Source organism: Poromitra crassiceps (assembly GCF_964638095.1).
Source record: "Poromitra crassiceps genome assembly, chromosome: 23".
NCBI classification, from domain to species: Eukaryota; Metazoa; Chordata; class Actinopteri; order Beryciformes; family Melamphaidae; genus Poromitra; species Poromitra crassiceps.
The window spans coordinates 23,779,311-23,799,791 of NC_139639.1; positions in this window are offsets into that span (position 1 = coordinate 23,779,311).

Sequence of the window (20,481 nt, forward strand, 5' to 3'; positions counted from 1 at the left end):
CTGTATTCCTAGCTAATAATCCATAAGAGATCATCCAATAAAGAAGGGAATTGTGTTCTCCACTGGGAAGTGTTAATCTGGCTGTAGATAGTGATAACTGTTTGGTATCACTACCTAGCTCATCAGGACAATCTTTTTAATTGCTGCATAAATTATCAGCATTCAGACTCAGTCTGTAATTCATTTTATTCAAAATAATTGTAATATGCTATGTAATATACTGTATATGTTCTTGTATGAATTATCAATTGTGATTTGTAAAGAAAACCTGTTCTAAATTAAGATAATAAAACAACTGTGCTCATTAATTAATTGTGTCAGAATGATGACCAAAAAGCAACACCAGTGGTGAAGATTACATCAACTGACTTCAGGATTCCCTGAATTTATCTGTTACTCATCCATTTAAATGTTTTAAACATGTAAACAATAAAACAATTAAATACAGATATGATGTGGTATCGAAATCAAAACCGATTACAATTGTCTCATGAAAAACAAGACAGGAGAAGCACATTAGATTGTAGTTACTGCGCTTTTCCCTTGTACTACCTACACATCTGTTTAAGGTTTAACACAGACAGAGTGCAGTATCTGCATTTCTGGGGTCATAGGTCAAGTAATTGATAATTGTTTTGCCCCCAAAAAATACTTTAACGTATACATATTTAATAAGCACATTGCCACTTTTCAACCTATATCTCATTTGGCTGGACAGTCAAAAAACTTTAAAGCCATTTTTCTCAGTTTCAGTGTTGGCGTAGTTACTGCGGTTATGATTTGTAGGGCAGTATAGGCTACACTGGATGTGAGTATTGTCTATTTTCACTATATCATCAGCTTATGACATCATTGCTTTCCTCAGATGAGTGGAATGTGCATCGTGGCCTCGCATCCCAGCCATCGCAAGCATTTGCATTTTATGTTTTTGTCCCCCTTCGTAATCAGTATCTCGGGGATCTGCTTAATGGTCTGAGGCAGTGTAGTCAACAGATCCCATGATAAACAGCCTATTTCTGGCCAGTCGCTAGATTTTGTTTTCAAAGAGCAGTGCATCAGCGTTTCAACGATATGTTATTTCTGCCTGTGTGGAATTGCATCGGCGACTGTGAGCATTTAATAAGAAGTCGATAAAAAATGACGCCGGTCACAGCGCCGAAGGCAGAGCTGCTAAATCTCGGCTAAAGCGTATTCAAATCCGCCCTCTCGCTTGCCTGTCTTCCCATCATGGAAATACTATTATATCTAGTCATTGAATTTTATGATTACGAATAACAACTCGCCAGATAGGGAAATATAACAATGGACAGGAAAGCCAATTACTGTCGCCGACACCTAGTTTTGTTTGCCTTAATTTATAGCCCGGCCGGCGTGACGCCGTGCCGGTGACTGTACAGCATGAAAAGCCATCAGTTGATTTATGCAGTCATATTTGTAGTCAAAATACAATGCTCCAGGCTTCTGGGATTTATTCATATCTCTGACCGTCCACTTTTTCATTTGTATCCTCGCATGAAGACATAGCCCTTACAGTTGAGATAGCAGTAGGGGCGTATGAAACATTGCCTGTATAGAGATGTATTGCTGTTAGGGCCTGGCTGAGGGCTTTTACCTCCATGTGAACATCATTTTACCACTTTTAGATAAGAGCTCAAATTAGATGGTTTTTGCTGAGAGCAGTTGAGTCTTTAGTGCAGCTGACTAATCTTGTCTCTTGTCAGGGGAAAGTGGTAGTCCAGCCCTAGGGGATAGCACGGGCTTCAAACTCAAGGGCAACTAACCTCCTTTTCGGTTGGGTCGTGGATTAAAAATGTGTCCAATATCATATCTGAATTCTGTCTCTTGTCGACTTAAAATTAGACATTTTAGTAATAGCAACTCCCGACAGTTTCACGCCACTTCCCCCTGTCGGCTCCTTGCAAACCGTTTGCACGGCTAAAACAGGTCCGCGAAGTCGATGCAGCCAAAGGTCAAGGGTGTGTGATACGTGATGAGAGAGGAAAGAGTGCTGTGGAACTCAGCCGCTCCGTCCATACACCAGCGACTCATACACATACATGTACACACACAGGACACACTACACACATACACATACACTACACGCACACACACACACACACACACACACGCAGCTCCCTATGGAATGTGTGACCCTTAACCCTGATACTTCCAGACAGTAATTAAAGGCAGACAGTGTATTATGTGACTGCCACAGTGTGCAGTTGGTGGGATGGCGATAGAGAGACATGGGGTAAGGGGGCCTTGGGGACCAGTGTGACGTCCAAAATAGACCTGGGAGATTGTGGGCCGTGCTGAAAAGTGCCCACACTTGTGCAGGAATGTCACCGGGCGCCAAGGTCTTGTATTCGGACAGCCATCGTCCTCATTCATAACGACCAGATTCCTCCAAGCAGAAATGACAGAGGTGACTCCCCAGCCCCTCCCATGAAATACACAGCATGCCTATGGATTCATCTCAATTGGCTCCACAAGTTCTGACTGACCGGGTGTCTGGTCAGGGTTCAGGAAGAACATGTATGGAAGCTGTCAGCCCCACTGTTTCTCATGTAGCTCAATAACAGCGCTGGCAAAACTTTTGTGATTTTAGCTTTCCTGACGTATCGTCTTAATTATCTGTGAGAAATAGGTACAGTAAGTGAGCTCACTGCGCAACAAAGACCAAAAGCTGTAACAGGAGGTCATGCAGAACAGTGTTGTGTAAGATAACGAGCTTCATTATAACAGTGTGCATCGTTATATCTTTACTGTAACTGCTCCTTTGACTCGCGTGTGTGCCAGCGAGCGTTATTAAAACTCGCAGCTGGCCATTTTATCATCCGTTTGGCAGACATGGTGTCATCTTGGGTGCATTGTTTCAGAAGACGTGTGGCTGGCTCCTGTTCCGAGATAATACACTTTCGGAAGGAACCACGTTTGGCACAGAGAGGGTGGTTCACTTCTGAGTCATATTGCAGATTTGGAGGATTAGAGAAAGAACAATGAGAACCTTTCAGGGATTGAGATAAGCATATTGTGAAAATAGATGGGCAGTGACGGTGCCAAAATAGATTTTTTTGGGGGGCGGACTTGGAGATAAGATAATGCTGTTTGAATTTGTCTGGCTGAAACATTAATTGAAAACTGTGAACATGTTAAAACTTTACCCATTTTTCATAGCGTTATCTGATATGAAATCAAAAGCACTACATCTGTCTTATAAGATTCTCTTTCAGGAGCACTACATCATATGCAGGTGGCAGGATCATTACAGACACTGCAGTGTCCAGGTCCAATTCAAATGAGGCATGGATTCTTCTGCTGGTCTCACTCTCCACTCTGCACAGCATGCAGTCAAATACATAATCTGCAAGCTGCTACCTGGGAGATGTCATTCATTAGGCGAGAGCTCTTCCTGGCACCGAATACATCTCCGTGTCTCGCAAATTAACAGAGCGCCAGCCTACAGACTTGTTTTGATGCGATTTGTCATGCCAGCTTCATTTGCCCTGTTTAAACGGCAATTAGAAGGAGTTGGCTGCGTTGGCGAAGCCCATGGGGTAAGTCACGCGGATACGGTTTCAGGGGCACCCATCGATACTCTGTTGCCACTGGCCTCGTTGGAGGATCGAGACTGGTATATTTACACCCTGAGGGACTCCTCGCATGTTTAGTCTCCCAGGTGTAACCCAGTGATGCATTCTGTTTCATTAGCATCTCAAAATGCGGAATTAGCTGTCAGACCTCGGCTGGGAGCCGGCGTTCCTGAGCACTCCCACACCCGCATCAAAAAAAGGGGGGGACTGCCTTTTAACACATACATTGTCATTAAATGAAACTAGAGCTATTTGTGGGTTCATTAATTACACCCCTTCACACACCACTTCCCGTTCCCCCGGAACAGAGGGAAGGTGAACGAGGACTTCAATTTTTTTGCCGTACATCAATGTCAAGATTTACACTCGTCCCGACTTGAACTCGCTTCTCTTGCTCTGCACGTGCCCTCGAGATGTGCGATGAACTATAATGAAGAAAAAGAATGACATTGATGTCAGTTAGTGTGTGTGTGTGTGTGTGTGTGTGTGTGTGTGTGTGTGTGTGTGTGTGTGTGTGTGTGTGTGTGTGTGTATACACACACAGTCACCTCAAACTTCATGCAAGTCACAGCTGTGCAATTGGGGCAACTTGCGTACAGATTTTACGATCACTCCATCTCTTCCGCTGAATTCCCTCATTTCTCATTGTAAGTGGAGGTTGGGTTGTCATCCAAGATGTCCATTTCCATGCAGCCGGTAGACAGCTGCAGCGCAATTAGTTCAGCGGGTGATGCAGGTCTTCCGCCATCATCCCGTTATTGTTTAACCCTAATGAGTAACTGGAATACTGGAATACATCTGGTTGCTTCCATGGAATGTGTGTTTTACAAGCTGAGGAGAAATGGGAGAAGATATAATTGCTAATGAACAGCATGGGACTTGAGTAGAAAGCATAGTGCTTCACATAGTGCTTCTGTGTTGAGATCAGGCTGAGAAACGCATATACAGTAGTATGTGCTGTTTTTTTTTTTATTATTTATGTACCCCCTGTGGTTGCAGCAGCATCCATGTATAGAGTAAATGGCCTATACCCTTCACATGTTCAAATCAGCATGTAATGGCCATGAATAATCAAGGAGATTTGACATCTTAATGAAAGGAATAAATAAGAATACGCTATGTGTCATATAGTCTCTATGCCTCTCAAATCCACCCCCCCTGTGTAACCAATTGCAAAGCCAACATAAGCTAATGAAAGCATCATCAACCTCGTCTCCTTGTTGAAGGAGACAAATGTGATCTATGTCTCTGAGCACACAGCAGCTGTCCAGGCTTTGAAGTGTCAGCGCCCCCCTTAGGGAATAGCTATAGGATAGATAGGTCATGAAGGGGAGGCAGGAAGGATTGTCGAATCTGAATGAGTGGAGGAGACAAGGGAAGGGAGGAAGGTTTGTAGACGCTGAAGGAGTGTAGGAGACGGTCTCGGAATGTGTCTCCACATAATGCACTGTCCCTTTACATAAACACACAGTGGCCATTTCTGCCATCAAGGAATGCACTTCAGTCTGTCCAGATGCTGTACACTCCTTTTTGGATCATATCCATCTGTGCTCTTTTTCCATGTGTCCTCCTTATTTTCTCCTATTGGGATGTGTAGGGTTGTTGATCTTCTTAGCGCAGATGTATATAAAATAAAAATCCGGATACATTTTCACTCAAGTCAGAGAACAAATGATCAATGTCTGCTGGAACAAAATCTGTTATGCAACCTAAAGCAAACGGATGCCTTGCCCCATCTACATTTATTTCATATCAATACCTAAATACTAGAAGTCTTGCAGGCATGATTTCTAGATTGGAGACTCTGGAGATAATGCGCCATGAGCGCAGTTATGGAAATGTTTGTATGAGTCATAATTTACAAAATTAGCATCATGCTGTATTGAGGAAGACTTACAAGTAGTGATTGAGACCAATAATTCATTATGGAAGTGTTTACTGAGGCCATCAATCATACAATCAGCTGTCACCCCATGCAGGCCATTCGAAAGAATGCAGGTTTAAGACACTTCCGCATTGGCTTCACGAATGGAGCTACGAGCTGCCCCTTGAAATCTACATACCAAAATTGTTGATCGAACCAGCGATAACCAATGTATGTAAGGATGCAGATGGAGGAGAGCGCTGGCACTGTGTTGCTTTAGTTTGCTATAGTGAACATATGCAATCACTTGGCCAGTGAATTTCCACACAGCTGCAGGATAATCTGTGAGATTCTGGCTTTTATTTATTTATTTTACTTCTTTGTCTTGATCTTTAGTGCTAAGTGGCCTTTACTGGTTTGTTTGCACTGCGTTTCCCAGTGAGCTACCATTTTCATGAAAGCAAATGTAAAATCTTTCATGAACTGGGTTTAGGTTGAATCTATTACCATCAAAAAAAGCAGCACCAAACTTTGATCGACGTCGTTACAGAACTACAAACATTTGTGGATGGATTTGATTCCTAAATATAAGGGAATGTCTTATTATAGCAACACTTTGAGACAAAACATAAGAGGATTAAACTGCTGTAATTAAATTTGCCTCCCTGTAGATCTGCAATAAATGCATACTTTTATTAAGGGTATACAGCCCCTTGATGATTGCTTTTTGCCCAGTTTGAAGAAATACTTCTTAAACTGGTTTGAATCCCCAATCTGGCAAGGGAAATGAATAAGTCAAACTCTCTCAGGATTAATTTTTTTCTTGGTTAAACAAGCTTCAATAAATATAAATTAGGACATTCTTCACTGGACTTTGTGACCACGCCAGCAGCCAGTTCCCTCGTCAACTGGACTAGAAAGCAGAAAATGTGGACGTGACATCTTCTTTGACCAGGAACGCCTCCTCTTTTTAAACCACAACTGATCCTCCCAGGGTTCCTTCAGCCTGAGGATTCAGATGGGTGTCTTGTCATGTAAAATGGAGATATATGGGCTGGTCCTGCCCTCCTCGATTGAGCCTTGACGTGTTGCAGGGTCTCAGGTGTCAGGAGCCATTTCCCGGCCGGGGTCCCGACCGGAACGAGATTAGGTGCATTTATCTGATTCCAGATTGGCTCTAAACCTATTTCAACTGTCATTTACTCTCCGAGTGGCTCATTAGTCCTACATCTGTTTTGTTTTGTGCTGGGCCTGTGTGCGTGTGTGCGTGTGTGTGTGTGTGTGTGTGTGTGTGTGTGTGTGTGTGTGTGTGTGTGTGCGTGTGTGTCCGTTCGTGTGTGTGTGTGTGTGTGTGTGTGTGTGTGTGTGTGTGTGAGAGAGAGAGAGAGAGTTTGATCAGATTATACTGAGTGCAGAACTACTGTATGAACATATACAATTAAGCTAATTTGCCTGTGTTAATATTCTCACCAAGATGAAACCAATAATGACATTAATTGGGATAATTACTGACTTCACTTTGATGGCATTAAAGCAGTGTTTTTTTAATAGTCTTGTTGAAGTATATGGCAGATCACTGAGGATAACCCGACAGGAAAACATGTTATGAATGATTAACTCATGCAGTATAGAGCAGAGGTTTTCAAAGTGGGAGGCAGGCCTCCCCTGGTTGGGCTCCAAACCGTTTCAGGGGAGGCTCAGTGAATGGAAGTGAAAAAATATTAGGCCTACATTAGCTATTACATTGTTGCTATGTTGTTATTGTTGTAAATGTTATCAAAAGGAGATCACATGAACTAGCCTAAATGTGTGTGATTTGGTTAAAGAGATAGTTCAGAGATACAGTAGTTTTGGGGAATTGTACAGTTTTTACCACTTTCCCAGGGTCAGAAATTAATAAATGCCTTCAGACAGACATTTGTATGTATTTGGTGTATTCTGAAGCATGTCAAACAGCAATATCAGGCTATCTTAGCTCAATTGTTGAGTGTCTATGGGATCAAATAATATAATCATGATCTCATAAGCATCCAGGAATTAAGTGTAACTAAGCAAGTCAACTTGGATGATGGGGGGGCGGGGGGGGGGGGGGGGGGGTGTTGTCCAAGCTTTGTCCAAGGGGAGGCCCAGACTTTGAAAACCCCTAAGGATGTTAGTCACTTGTAAATATCACCTTTCTGATTTTATGTGAATGATTACATTGTTCTATTTATTTTGTCATGTTGCATAAGATAAATACCTGCATTGTATCCATACACAGAAGATATGGCTATGTATTATATATCCTGACTAAAAACAGATCTATGATCATATACTGGGGTGGGAACTTTGCGTTTCGATCGAACAGTTTCTAAAGAGCATCTTCTCTACTCTATACCCACTTGCTGAAGCGGGGCAAAGTGTACTTAATGCCTTTAAGAAACACAAGATATTGCTTTGCTTAAAAAATAATACAATACTTTTGGAAACCACATTGATTTCTTCAGCTGTGCACTATATTGTTTGGCAGTGAAATTCAATTCTGTAACAAACAAAACCTATTGGCTTTGATTTTCCCTTTAAAAGATTACAATGACTGAAGCTTTTACAAATGACCCAGGATGTGTTTCCAGTCTGTAAAGTGGTATTGAACTTCTTGGTTTATTCTGTCAGCCTGCGTTAGCCCTATGGTTGATGAAGATTTTCCATAGAGGGGCAAAGTGGAACGTCATTTCCTGTTTCAGCACTGTACCAGAGATTTTCATCCGCCATTTATTTTCACATTGACATTTTGTAAAATGCTTATAGTTGTACTTCGTTGAACCAAAACAAAAAACAACAACATTGAAAAAATATTTTCTTTAAACCCGCATTTTTTTACATTTTGGTCCCAGTGAAATGTTATGCGATCTCTCCTGTTTCTAAATATACCTGTACCGTTTGGTTTGAAGTAAAACTATTTGTATACGCATTTTACGAAAAGTGTATGGGAAAATAAATGGCGGATGAAAATCTCTGGTACAGTGCTGAAGCAGGAAGTAGGCGGTCACTTTGCCTCTCTATACGGATCTAGTCTCGTTTCTAGTTTTCCTCACATACAGTCACTGCTGATGGGGGACATTTTGATTAAGCCGACAGGGCTTCCCCCTGTGGGGCACGGAAAATACTGTAACTCTCAGAAGATTATAGAATTATCTGCTCAATTGGCAATTACCTTTTCCCTGTGGATGACGTACCACCGAAAAGCCTGCCAGAAAACCATCTTCTATTCAAAACAGGTTGCACACGTTGCTGGCAAACAGCCGGAGAATCTGCTAGCATGAGCAACAAACAAAGAGAGATACAAGTGTCAAGAGAGCGACCGCAACAAATGTGAAAGAAGCATGTAGAGCAGTGGATGAATACGGGTCAAAGGGATGGGAGTTGTAAGGGTGAGGGAGGGGGTGTTTGGGTTGAAGGGTGGGCGGAGGAGGCAAAACAACATGTGCCATGACAAAATAAATAGCATCCAAGATGGAGAGGGGAAGCATTTCTGATTGTGGATGCAAGGCAGGGACACAAGCTAGGCCTGCTGGGTCTGCACAGCTTTATAATGAGTGTCCTTGGTCTACTGGTGTTCTCACAAATATTCATGGGTGGGGTTGGGCCCACATCTTTGCATGAATTATTACTTAAATGTGATTTTAAAAAGTAATTTGTTTTTATTATTTTTAATAGGTCACATCCATATATTCGCATAAGGTAGTCCCGGCTGCCAGACGTTTGGCGAGTGGCAAAGCAGCTAGAGACTGAGAACTGTGTCTATATGGCAACAAATTAGTTTTACCATTTTACAAAACACTTTTCACATCTAAACTGGTTTAATGATGAAGATCAAAAGTTAACTTGCCACAGATAGTATAAAAAAAAATATTTTCCAACTTTGGGAGCAATCAGAACATGATCTTCTCAGTGTCACAGAGTCCATGGAAAAGGGGAGGGATTTCCTGGTCATGGCATGTGACCAATTATTTGTCCCTCAAAGTAAAAGACCCCATTTTCACAACTAAACAGTAACACGTGGATATTTATATTACTGGTTTTAGTCAAATTGAGATAAAGTAATTGTTGCCAAATAGCAAATATTGCAGGGTTAAGTCCGGCCAAAGCATACTGATTTTAAATATGTATCAAGCAGATGGTTAAACCTAGAAATATTCACTCTTGACTTCGCACATCATGGAACATGACATGCCACTTGATTCCAAAATGAACTCCCAATTGTTCCCGAGGCTCACGATGGTCTCTGTTGTCTCTCGCTTGCATTCCCAGACTCACCCACATGTCTCCTCCTTGTTTTCAATGTTTAGCTGCTGCTCCTGCTTCCTCCTCCACCTCCCCAGAAGCCCCTGGTCCTTCCCTGTAATGAGGACATTCTTCCTGTTGGAAGGTTAATGGCAGACAGAGAGAGCTACCTGACAAAGCCAAAACCTCCCGACTCCTCAGGCAATTTCACACAGAATCTCTCCTTTTTTTCCACTGGAAGGAGAGTCTATTCAGTGTGTGAATGAGTCAGGTAAATCCAATTCCAAAAGGCAATGGGATTTGAGATGGGGAGCAAATTGCACCAAGGTGATGCTGGACTGGTCAAGAGACCCTTGAGGGGGAAAAAAGTTAGCTCGTTCCGACACAATAGAGGACACCGCTGTTATCTTTGCTGTTAGTCGTGTTTTTATAATTGATTTCCCCTTCCGGCACAATGGCTGAGCCATAATGAAAAGCCTGTCGTTCCTGTTCCTTTGTGTCGCACGTTGATGAGGTCATTGGCTCAAGGTGGCCGGAGCTAACCCCAGCAGCAGACCGGAGCTAACCCCAGCAGCAGACCGGAGCTAACCCCAGCAGCAGACCGGAGCTAACCCCAGCAGCAGACCGGAGCTAACCCCACCAGCAGACCGGAGCTAACCCCAGCAGCAAACCGGAGCTAACCCCAGCAGCAGACCGCTAGCTGGGTCCACACCAGGGGCGGTTCTAGGCCTTTTTTGGGTGGGCTTTAGCCCACCCAAAAATAGTCTCAGCCCACCCAAAAAAAAAAAAAAAAAAAAAAAAAAAAAAAAAAATTCTCTCCAAATCCATGGTGGTCATTAGTAGCAGTTTCTGTTAAAATTATCTTTATTTATTATTTATTTTTGCTTTAAAACTATTTTTTAATTTTCTGCTTAACTCATTGAGTGCCAGCCACTTTTGGAGAACGGACGCTCCCAGTGCCAGAGTTTCAGAGCGTTTTCAGTGATTTCTCGAGGCCCACAGAATATTGTGTGATATTACTATGTAAACACCGAACACGCACAAAGAACGAGGAGACTCTATTGTATCATCAGCAAAAAAAAGTTTATTGATACCATTTTCCATTCTTTAGTTAGGAGCTGGAGAAGATAGGTTGTTTTCAGCAAAAACAGGTGTTTCAAATTAGAAGCTGAGATATTCAGCCTTTTGTGAAATGAAGCATTTCAAGCACATTCACTGACTCTGAAGCTAATATTTTCTGACCTGAAACATCTGAACAGCACCCACACACCCCTCAACTCCAAACTCCTCCTCTGTGGGAGTGTCTCTGGTGGCTCTGCTCGCTCTGCTGGCTGCTGCGTGTGTCAGGCGAGTCTCTGCTGCCTGCTATGGCAGGCTCTGCTGCCTTACGGATCCACGTTCGGATGGCGGCCGCTCGTCGGGGGAGTCTGGATCGGGCTCGCGTTCGTCTGCGTTTCTGGGGTTTCGGTTGTGAGCTGGGATGAAGCTGCGTCCGATTATAGGCTTTCTGCTGCGCGTTTCAAAGTGTGCTGCACCCAGTCTATTTTCGGAGCGCTCAGCCTTGTGCGCCGGCTCCCAGCGCGACACTGAAAAGCCAAACCATTCTCATGAGAATGGTTTGGCTTTGGTTTTATTTTCTGGCGGCTAATCGTGTGGAGAAACTATGCAGCAGAGACAGAGGGGCTCATTTGTGGGAGCGGATTGACTGCTGTTCGCAGCTAACGTTGGCTCCAGGCAGCCAGAGCAATCTGTGCCGCTCTGGCTCATGCATCGGTTTCTCTTTCATCACGGGGCTTTTTCTGATTTTTTTCCTCAACTTTCTCTAATCTGGAGAGCACTGTCGCCACCTAATGGGTCCATAAAATAGGTTATACACCTTCAATAGCTACAATAGTTTTACAGGAGATGCACGAGGCTTTGATCCACGTCCCACCGTCAAAAAACGCAATTGACGACTTTAGTCGTCTTTGGCACTCTACGTTACTATTCGAATTGACGACTATACTCGTCCTTGGCACTCAATGAGTTAAAGTTCATGAAAAAAAGTGGCATTCTTGTTTTTCCCCACAATAATTTCATAATACCATTTGTAATGTCACCGTTGTAGTGCTGTTGTTCAAAATTAAAGTACATTTTCTCAGATTTATTGGTGTCTTTCTAGTCACACAATTTAATAGTCAGTGTTTCCCATACACTGATCTATTTGTGGTGGTACACCCTATATAGATTTTGACCCCCACAAATACTGCCACATATTAATTTCAACTAGTTGACTGCAAACTCCTGCTTTAGTGCTTACAGTATATTATTATCTTGTCGGAATTTTATTCCAGCCAATAAGTTAGGAAGTTCCCTTTTGATTTAATTTTACTTTTGTTTTGCCTACAAAGCAAAATGTTACTTTACTTGAAACTCCCCTGAAGTGATTTTGGTATTATGTATGCAAGCATAATTCTACCATAAGTAACCTGTATGCAGAATATATATAGTATATATAGGGAAACAATTATTTTTTCATTGCTGTAAAACCACAGAACGGTAGAGAAGATATTGATGTGTGTAGTTCTTCATAGATCCAGGCCCCTATCGTTGCATCGGCGCAGTTTCTAGGCCGAGCGGCAGGCGCAGATCAAAGCAGTGGGCGTGGAAAGGCGCACTTGATATCGTCGTGCTGGCGCTAGATGCAGCCCAAAGCATTACAACCACGCCTTTTAGGCGTAAAATTATGCACCGTCATGCTCATTGGATAAGTGCAATAAACGAATCGCACGCTTGCCTTTTTAGCTCCAATTCCAGTGATCCCGCAAAACCAGATGAAAGCCAAACGCTCTGCCCCCCCCCCCCCCCTCCCTTCATCCAGCCTGTCTGTCTGCATTATAGGCTATTATTCCATATTATTATGCTTCTCAAACCAATCTAACTGCAGTTTCAATACTGCAAGCATGTAAATACGCTACACTATAGCAAGATCAAAGTGAAAATAATGTTCTATGCATCAGCTAGAAAAATATAGCCTATTAGATTGGTGAAAGTTTGTCCAGAAAGATATCATTTTCTCTCGCCTGCTGCAGGAAGGATGATGCACATAAATATACCCTACATTATGTCAAGTCATTGCATAAATGTGTTTTTATTGTAAAACTAAATGTGAAATAGGGCCAAGTTATTGAGGGACATCACAGTATAGCAGATGCCATTAGAAGCGCGTTCCGAAGCGCGTCCGCTGTTACTTCTCTAAATCACGTTAACTCGACAAGGGGTATATATATGCCCAGGAGGACATATATGTTTCACATAGGGTGGTGTTTTCATTTCGAGGTTTTATTTGGTCCAATATTGAAATGTTGACAATGGCAGGCTGTGTTACCATTACACATTAATTTAGAACTACCTTTTATATCTATTTTGGCTCATTTGGTGGCTATTTAGTAGCGAAATGAAGAAACACAATGCATGCTGGGAACTCAGAGAGAGAGAGAGAGAAGGGTGACAGAGAAGAAGCAGTGAAGGCAAAGAATAGGCCTGCTTTTCAAAAGCGCAAAGCGCTAAATGTACGCCAGCTCCCAAGATATCACTAGGCTGGTATTTAGCGCCGACACGCCCACTTTGGGACTGCGCCACGCCCATTCGGCCTAAAGCGCATTTGGCAGCCTAAAGCCTATTGCTATCTTGCCGAAACAGGCGCAAGGCACGTTTTTTTGCGGTTAAGGCCCGTAATAGCGCCGATGGCCTGTGGGAGAATAGAGCCCCCAGTCTCTTCATTTTGATCTCAAAGTGCACCAGCTTGATCCATTTTTACTTGGAACTGTACAAAATTTTCTTCCGGGGGGGCATGCCCCCGGACCCCCCTAGGGGTTCAGCGCTCCATGACCTTTGGGTGGGCTGAGCCCACCCAAAGGTCTGATGCTAAAACCGCCCCTGGTCCACACAGAAAGTGCTCTGGGGCTTTAGGACATTGAGCTGATCTACATTCATACAAAAAAGATCTGGAATTTAAAAATAAGCGATAGATTCATTGAGGAGTGATTTTGACACTGACCTTAGCACTGTTGGTTAATCATTTTGTCATCTACAAATTGAAGCTTACCATTGCACCATTGCAAGTGGCTTTGAATAAAAGTGTTAGTGATGCTCATAATATAAATAATATAATAATAATATAATTTGAGGTAGCTATGTTTGATTGCGGTGGTCACATATCTGGACTGAATAATGACATGCAATATTTTGATTGATGTAGCAAATGGTCACTTGGCATTCAAATGTTGTAGATAGGTCAATTTGATTGTCCCAAATGCAATGTAATATAAACTGTGCCTATCCTGCAGTCCGGAGAGACTAATGTAATTGTTCAAAGTAAAATATAATAATTAAGCCAGGTATCTGGTTAATATTGTAGCCAATTAGGCCGTTAGACAGCAATTAGTAAATGCTTCAGCTCACTCTCTGGAAAAGATTTTGTCCTCTACTTTTCCCCGCTAATTGCCTCAAGGCATCTCGACGAAATGAAATTTAAGCCTTCACTCTGACAAGTCTATCAAATTAATACACTCCATCCTGTCACATGGCAAATTACTTCTGCAGGAGAAGCTATTCAATGCATTCACAAAGACGAGGGTAATGGCCATTCCTATTGATAGTGACTATTCAGGTTGTCAAGGGATTATCTTAGGTAACACTCTTGAAAATCCATGGCCCTGTGCTTGGATTCTGCATCTGACAGTAACATTGTTGGCCTGTCAGTCAACAGTGAGTCAAATTGGCCTCATTTCACCCCGAGTCTTATTCTCCACACCTCTTCACTGAGACAAGACACTGACATTACTGTGAGACAGAATAACCAGCACAACTGTTTCCAGTTTAACCTCCAACCCTAACCCATTCACTGTCAGTTGTCAGTTATCATCAGAATACCAGAGGTGCTGCTCAAATTTTGGGATTGACATAGCCAGCCACTTTCAGAAAATGGTGAAATGTTTGAAAGAGAAGACAGTAGTTCTCCCAAACTGAACTGTGTGTGTGTGTGTGTGTGTGTGTGTGTGTGTGTGTGTGTGTGTGTGTGTGTGTGTGTGTGTGTGTGTGTGTGTGTGCGTGCGCGTGTGCGTGCGTGCGTGGGCGTGCGCACGCGCGTGATTTTCAGCTTGTAAACCAGCAGCACAATATGATTGTGGTGCTGAACGGACAGCGCCTCTGTTGGTTTGAAAAGGTTGCAGCTATTATGTAGGCAGAGATCACACATCTTTGACATGGCCTCTTGTTAGTTAAAGCACGGCATGTGGTTTGTGATGACACATTGGGCATTGCAGACAACCTGGACGTTCGTAGAGTAGGTGTTTTCTCTGTTTTGGTAAATGTGGTGACCTTCAGATGGTGCTATTATGGACCCATCCATCCATTGCTCCGATGACATTTGGAAAAGTAAATTAAAATAAACAACTTTGGTGGTGTAGATTCCGTCTACTGAAAAGACCTCAGGGGAGCCCAAGAGATGAAAGCTGGATGGCTAAAAGTTTGGGCAGCCGGGGATGCTGCTCGGTGCTTCCAAGGTGAACATGTTTTTCTAGGAGAGAGAATACATTCATTGGGAATTTTTCTCCTCATCCTCTGACATCCCAAACAGGATCATGCACAGATAAAACGTTCTCTCTTGTTGTTTTTGACCTCAGCAGTCAGCAGCCAAACTAAGATATGCTTTCAAGTTTCACTAGGCATTTAGATAGATAGATAGATAGATAGATAGATAGATAGATAGATAGATAGATAGATAGATAGATAGATAGATAGATAGAGTAGTTTAATTATTTTATCCCCGGAGGGAAATTCTAGCATGCTCGGGCGGGGGTGGCAGTTTGTTGCTTTAGTAAATAAGACGGAAGGAGTCAGATTCATAATATTTCATACAACCTCCTCCTTCAGTGTTGCTTCTTAAAGGTTACACACCTAAAATACATCATAATTAGGTCCAAATCGCAACAAGTTGGCCAGATTTGTCCCTTTTTCCACAGGCAATTTCATTAGCGCCACTGCAAACCTTTAGTAAATATAGGGTTGTGTGTGTGTGTGTGTGTGTGTGTGTGTGTGTGTGTGTGTGTGTGTGTGTGTGTGTGTGTGTGTGTGTGTGTGTGTGCGTGTGCGTGCGTGCGGTGCGTGCATGCGTGTGTGTGTGGGGGGGGGGGGTAGGCAATCAAGACTCCAAAATGAAGGGTGAGGCGAAAAGCATGGTGGCAATTGCTGCAGCGTTCTGTTCAGCTCTGTAGTCACAGATCTGAAACAGGCCACTGAGCTGATCAGTGGAGTGAACGGATTCAATTTCCAGCAGAACTCAATACTCCACTGCGGCGAAAGAAAGTCTGCAGTGCACGTTTCTCCATGTTCCATCAAAATGACTCTGAGTCTGTCATTGGAAATCTGATTGCAGATCTTGTGATTGACGAACAGATGAGCAAGCTGATGTGGTTCAGTTCGTCCTCGGAGATACTGCACATGGCACTGTGTCTGGCCAGATCCACCGTGGCAGTTGGAGATACACTGACGCTGCATTACAAGTGCAAGTCTGAAGAAGTACAAGTTTGATTTAGCGAGAAACGCCGTAGCCAGGAGGTTTTTCCACTGCTCTGCTTGTGATGCACCTGATGATGCAGAGATCTTGAGCAATGATACGGCCTTTCCTTGAGTTTTCCCTCTCCTCCTCTCTCTATCTAATCTTTGCACCTAATCGCTCTCTCCCCTGCTGAGCAACAGCACATTCAACAGTACTGTACATGACAAACGAGCGGGGGGAAACTGCAACGACAGCTTGCAACTCACTTGTGTGCATGCTCCCACTGTACATCTATCTCTGTTTCCCTATGCTCTCACATCCTTCCCTGGATGCATCACGCCATCCAGGTTCTTCTCCGCACGCCGACCTGAGGTGAGAGAGAGAGTGTGTGTGTGTGTGTGTGTGTGGGGGGGGGGGGGGGGGGGGGAGTGGGTGAGATGAGAGCAAATCACGCTTCCCCAGATGGCAGCTTGAGGCTCATCTGAATTCTGTCACACGTGCCTTAATAAAACACAGACGGTTTAGCTGACGAGTGCTGTTTTAGCGCTCGAACCCTGCGCCTCTCCGTATCCCGTGCTCTGACCCGCAACGTGTCTCCTCTCCTCCAGAGTGATACGAGTCCTTGAGCGGGTCACTTCCTGGATTGTGAGAGAAGAGGCGTGGCCAGGCTGGCGGTGCTGTGTATGTCCTGGTTTATGGCTGCCTTGATTAATTGTGGGAGAACATACGTCTTGCAGGAACAGCAGAGCTCATGTAATTAACTCGCCACTCAGGGTCTGCCTGCAAATTAATAACTGTGATGTTTAATCAAGATTTACATCAAACAGCGGGGATGCCATTTGAATATGAGCTCGCGCTGTGCCCTATCACGATAGGCTATATTCTATTATTTTACTTCACTATTCCCAGTAGTGACATTACTCAAAATGATGGAAATAAGCTGAATCTGATCAGTTTTATGTGGTATAAGCACCTGTCTCTGAGGTACCAGTTCTTTAATTAATTGAACAGTAATTAACAGTTAAAGTCAGGATCATGAGAGAAAGTGAACTTGAAAGGCACATCTAAACTAATGAGGTTTTACTTTGAAGTAATGCACTCTTTGGGTTTAGTCTTTAGGCTTCTGGGCTTAATATCTGGAAAATAAATTGCTATATGGGGATGTACAGTATTGTACTATTCTTGAACTTTGCTTAAAGGGACACTCCGCTGAAAAACAACGCTGATTTATTTTGCACATAATCTCTCACATGTAAACTGTTTTGCAGACATTCATTTAGTTTAGTTATTGAGAGTTGATTTGAGTTAAGTTGTGGACCAGTGATGAATAACTGTCAAACTAAATGAATGCCTGCAAAACTTACATACAGTTTTCTGATATGTGAGAGATTATGTGCAAAATAAATCAGCATTGTTTTTCAGTGAAGTTCTTCTTTAAGTACTTTTAGTTGTGGGTGGGACCTTGACTTTATGTTGCATTGGCCACATACAGTATATTTAAATTTTCATATTTTGCTGACATTCGTATTAAGTGATTTGCAAATGAGCAGGTCAGGGGGTCAGTGTCGTGCTCAAAGACACTTTGACAGAACTTTTTTTTTACCTGCTTCGACGGTATTTGATGGACACATATTGGCTGTTGCAAGGGTTGAACTAGTGACCTTTCAGTTACAGGACAGTCTCTCTAACCTCTGGTGTACGGCAACCATTTTAGGGCATCCTCGTCAGTCAGAGTATAGGCTATCGTTCCTCAGTCTAAAGCGTTGTCAGTTGTCATGTCTCCTATAGTAAACCGTCGAGTGTGCTCTGAAACACCTTCAGTCCTCACACAAAAACGCTGTCATTCCTCCTGCCTCACTAAAAACGTTGTCGATCCTCCTGCAGACTAGTTGTCAGACATCACTCAAACTAGCTGTCAGGCATCACTCCTCACGTCTCACACAAAAACGTTGTCGATCGTCCTGCAGACTAGTTGTCAGACATCACTCAAACTAGCTGTCAGGCATCACTCCTCATGTCTCACACAAAAACGTTGTCGATCGTCCTGCAGACTAGTTGTCAGACATCACTCAAACTAGCTGTCAGGCATCACTCCTCACGTCTCACACAAAAACGTTGTGGATCCTCCTGCAGACTAGTTGTCAGACATCACTCAAACTAGCTGTCAGGCATCACTCCTCACGTCTCACACAAAAACGTTGTCGATCGTCCTGCAGACTAGTTGTCAGACATCACTCCTCACGTCTCACACAAAAACGTTGTGGATCCTCCTGCAGACTAGTTGTCAGACATCACTCAAACTAGCTGTCAGGCATCACTCCTCATGTCTCACACAAAAACGTTGTTGATCCTCCTGCAGACTAGTTGTCAGACATCACTCAAACTAGCTGTCAGGCATCACGCCTCACACAAAAACGTTGTCGATCGTCCTGCAGACTAGTTGTCAGACATCACTCAAACTAGCTGTCAGGCATCACTCCTCACGTCTCACACAAAAACTTTGTCAATCCTCCTGCAGACTAGTTGTCAGACATCACTCAAACTAGCTGTCAGGCATCACGCCTCACGTCTCACACAAAAACGTTGTCGATCGTCCTGCAGACTAGTTGTCAAGCATCACTCAAACTAGCTGTCAGGCATCACATGAAAACGCTGTCATTCGTTGTTTTTGGTTGTTCTTCCGTGTGGGGAAAGAATGCCTGTGAAGTTAGCAACACTTTTTTACAACTTCACTTCCGGTTGAATGCTTTTTGCCTTTCAAAATAAAAGCATGCGTTTTTTTGATATTTACAATAGATTAAAGTAGTAATCTATGAGACCCAATAGAATTAACATAGTAACACTAAGAGGAACATCTAGTTTAATTGACAATAGACTATATATATATTTATATATATATATTTATATTTCTTGAAATTCTTTCAACACAAAGACCGGAAGGCTAAATTTGGACACATGTAAATTAAACATAAAAAGTTAAATGGCTTTAAGGTAGATTCCTAGGATACTTCTTTATTGAATGGGAAAGCATGTGAGGTCGAGGAACCATCTTTGGTGGCAAATGTGGAATTTAGGCATGCAGCAGAGGCCATTCTTCAGAATGCTGAATTGTCATCGTCAGTGGATGAGTGTCTGGCTGGATATCTAATACTGTTGGATAGTCTCACCACTGCCATGGAAGAAAGGGATATTGCAAGACCATCTACATTTGCAGAGGCCAATGATATATAGGCCTACATTCAGCTGGCTGACATAGGGCGCTAGCAGGCCAAGCACCAAGGTGTATAGGCTCATTTCCAACGCCAGTATCGGGCCGGGTCTACTCGCTTTCCTCCCCCCCCACCCCCACTGGGCAGTAAACATGACGATCTGGGTTGAATCTATACTTTTGACAACTGATTGGTCAGAGAGATTCGGGTTGAAAGGACATCACACACATCTTTGCTGCACAGACTTCTAAATGAATGGACTGCACTTTCAAGTAAATATGTCACTCCGCCTCTCTCATGGTCCTGATAACAGCCAGCTACTCTGCCTCTCTCTGATGGTCCTGATAACAGCCAGCCACTCTGCATCTTTTAACGTTTTGAAATTACATAAAGCCTTCACGTGATGAAAATGAGTATCAAGTATTTTGAGATTTTGACTTATTTGGTTACTTTAATCTCTGTTCATGAAACACAGGGGAAAGTATTTATTTTTATGGTCTTGTTGGAATGTCACTGTACAAAATACGTTGTGGAATGTTATGCCATTTGTTCTCACATTTTACTTTTAGACGCATAACAGATTAAAATACTCTATATACTATCTCAGTCATTCGAAAAGTTATGGGAGAGTTGATATGCATATTGGACAAAGTCAAATTCCACTGTATTATGATTACTCACTGTATTAAAATGAACCTTTAATCTGGACACTTGGGCCTTGAACTGTAGCCTAGCCTATTCATAGCATTCCATGATGTCACATGCATTTCCTACCAATATGGTGCTTCACAATACACAGCTCATTGGCTGCTTTTGTCATTTGAGTGTAATCACCTGCCAATGGATTATAATCACCTGTTATTGACCTACAAAGGACAACTGTTATACTGAATTTTGGTGAATTATCTGTCTTAACCTCTGACAAAAACAAGAATTGAAAATAAAAATGGAAAAGATACATTGTCTTTTTAAATAAATAAATTGTAATAGGAGAGCACTCAAACTACTGCA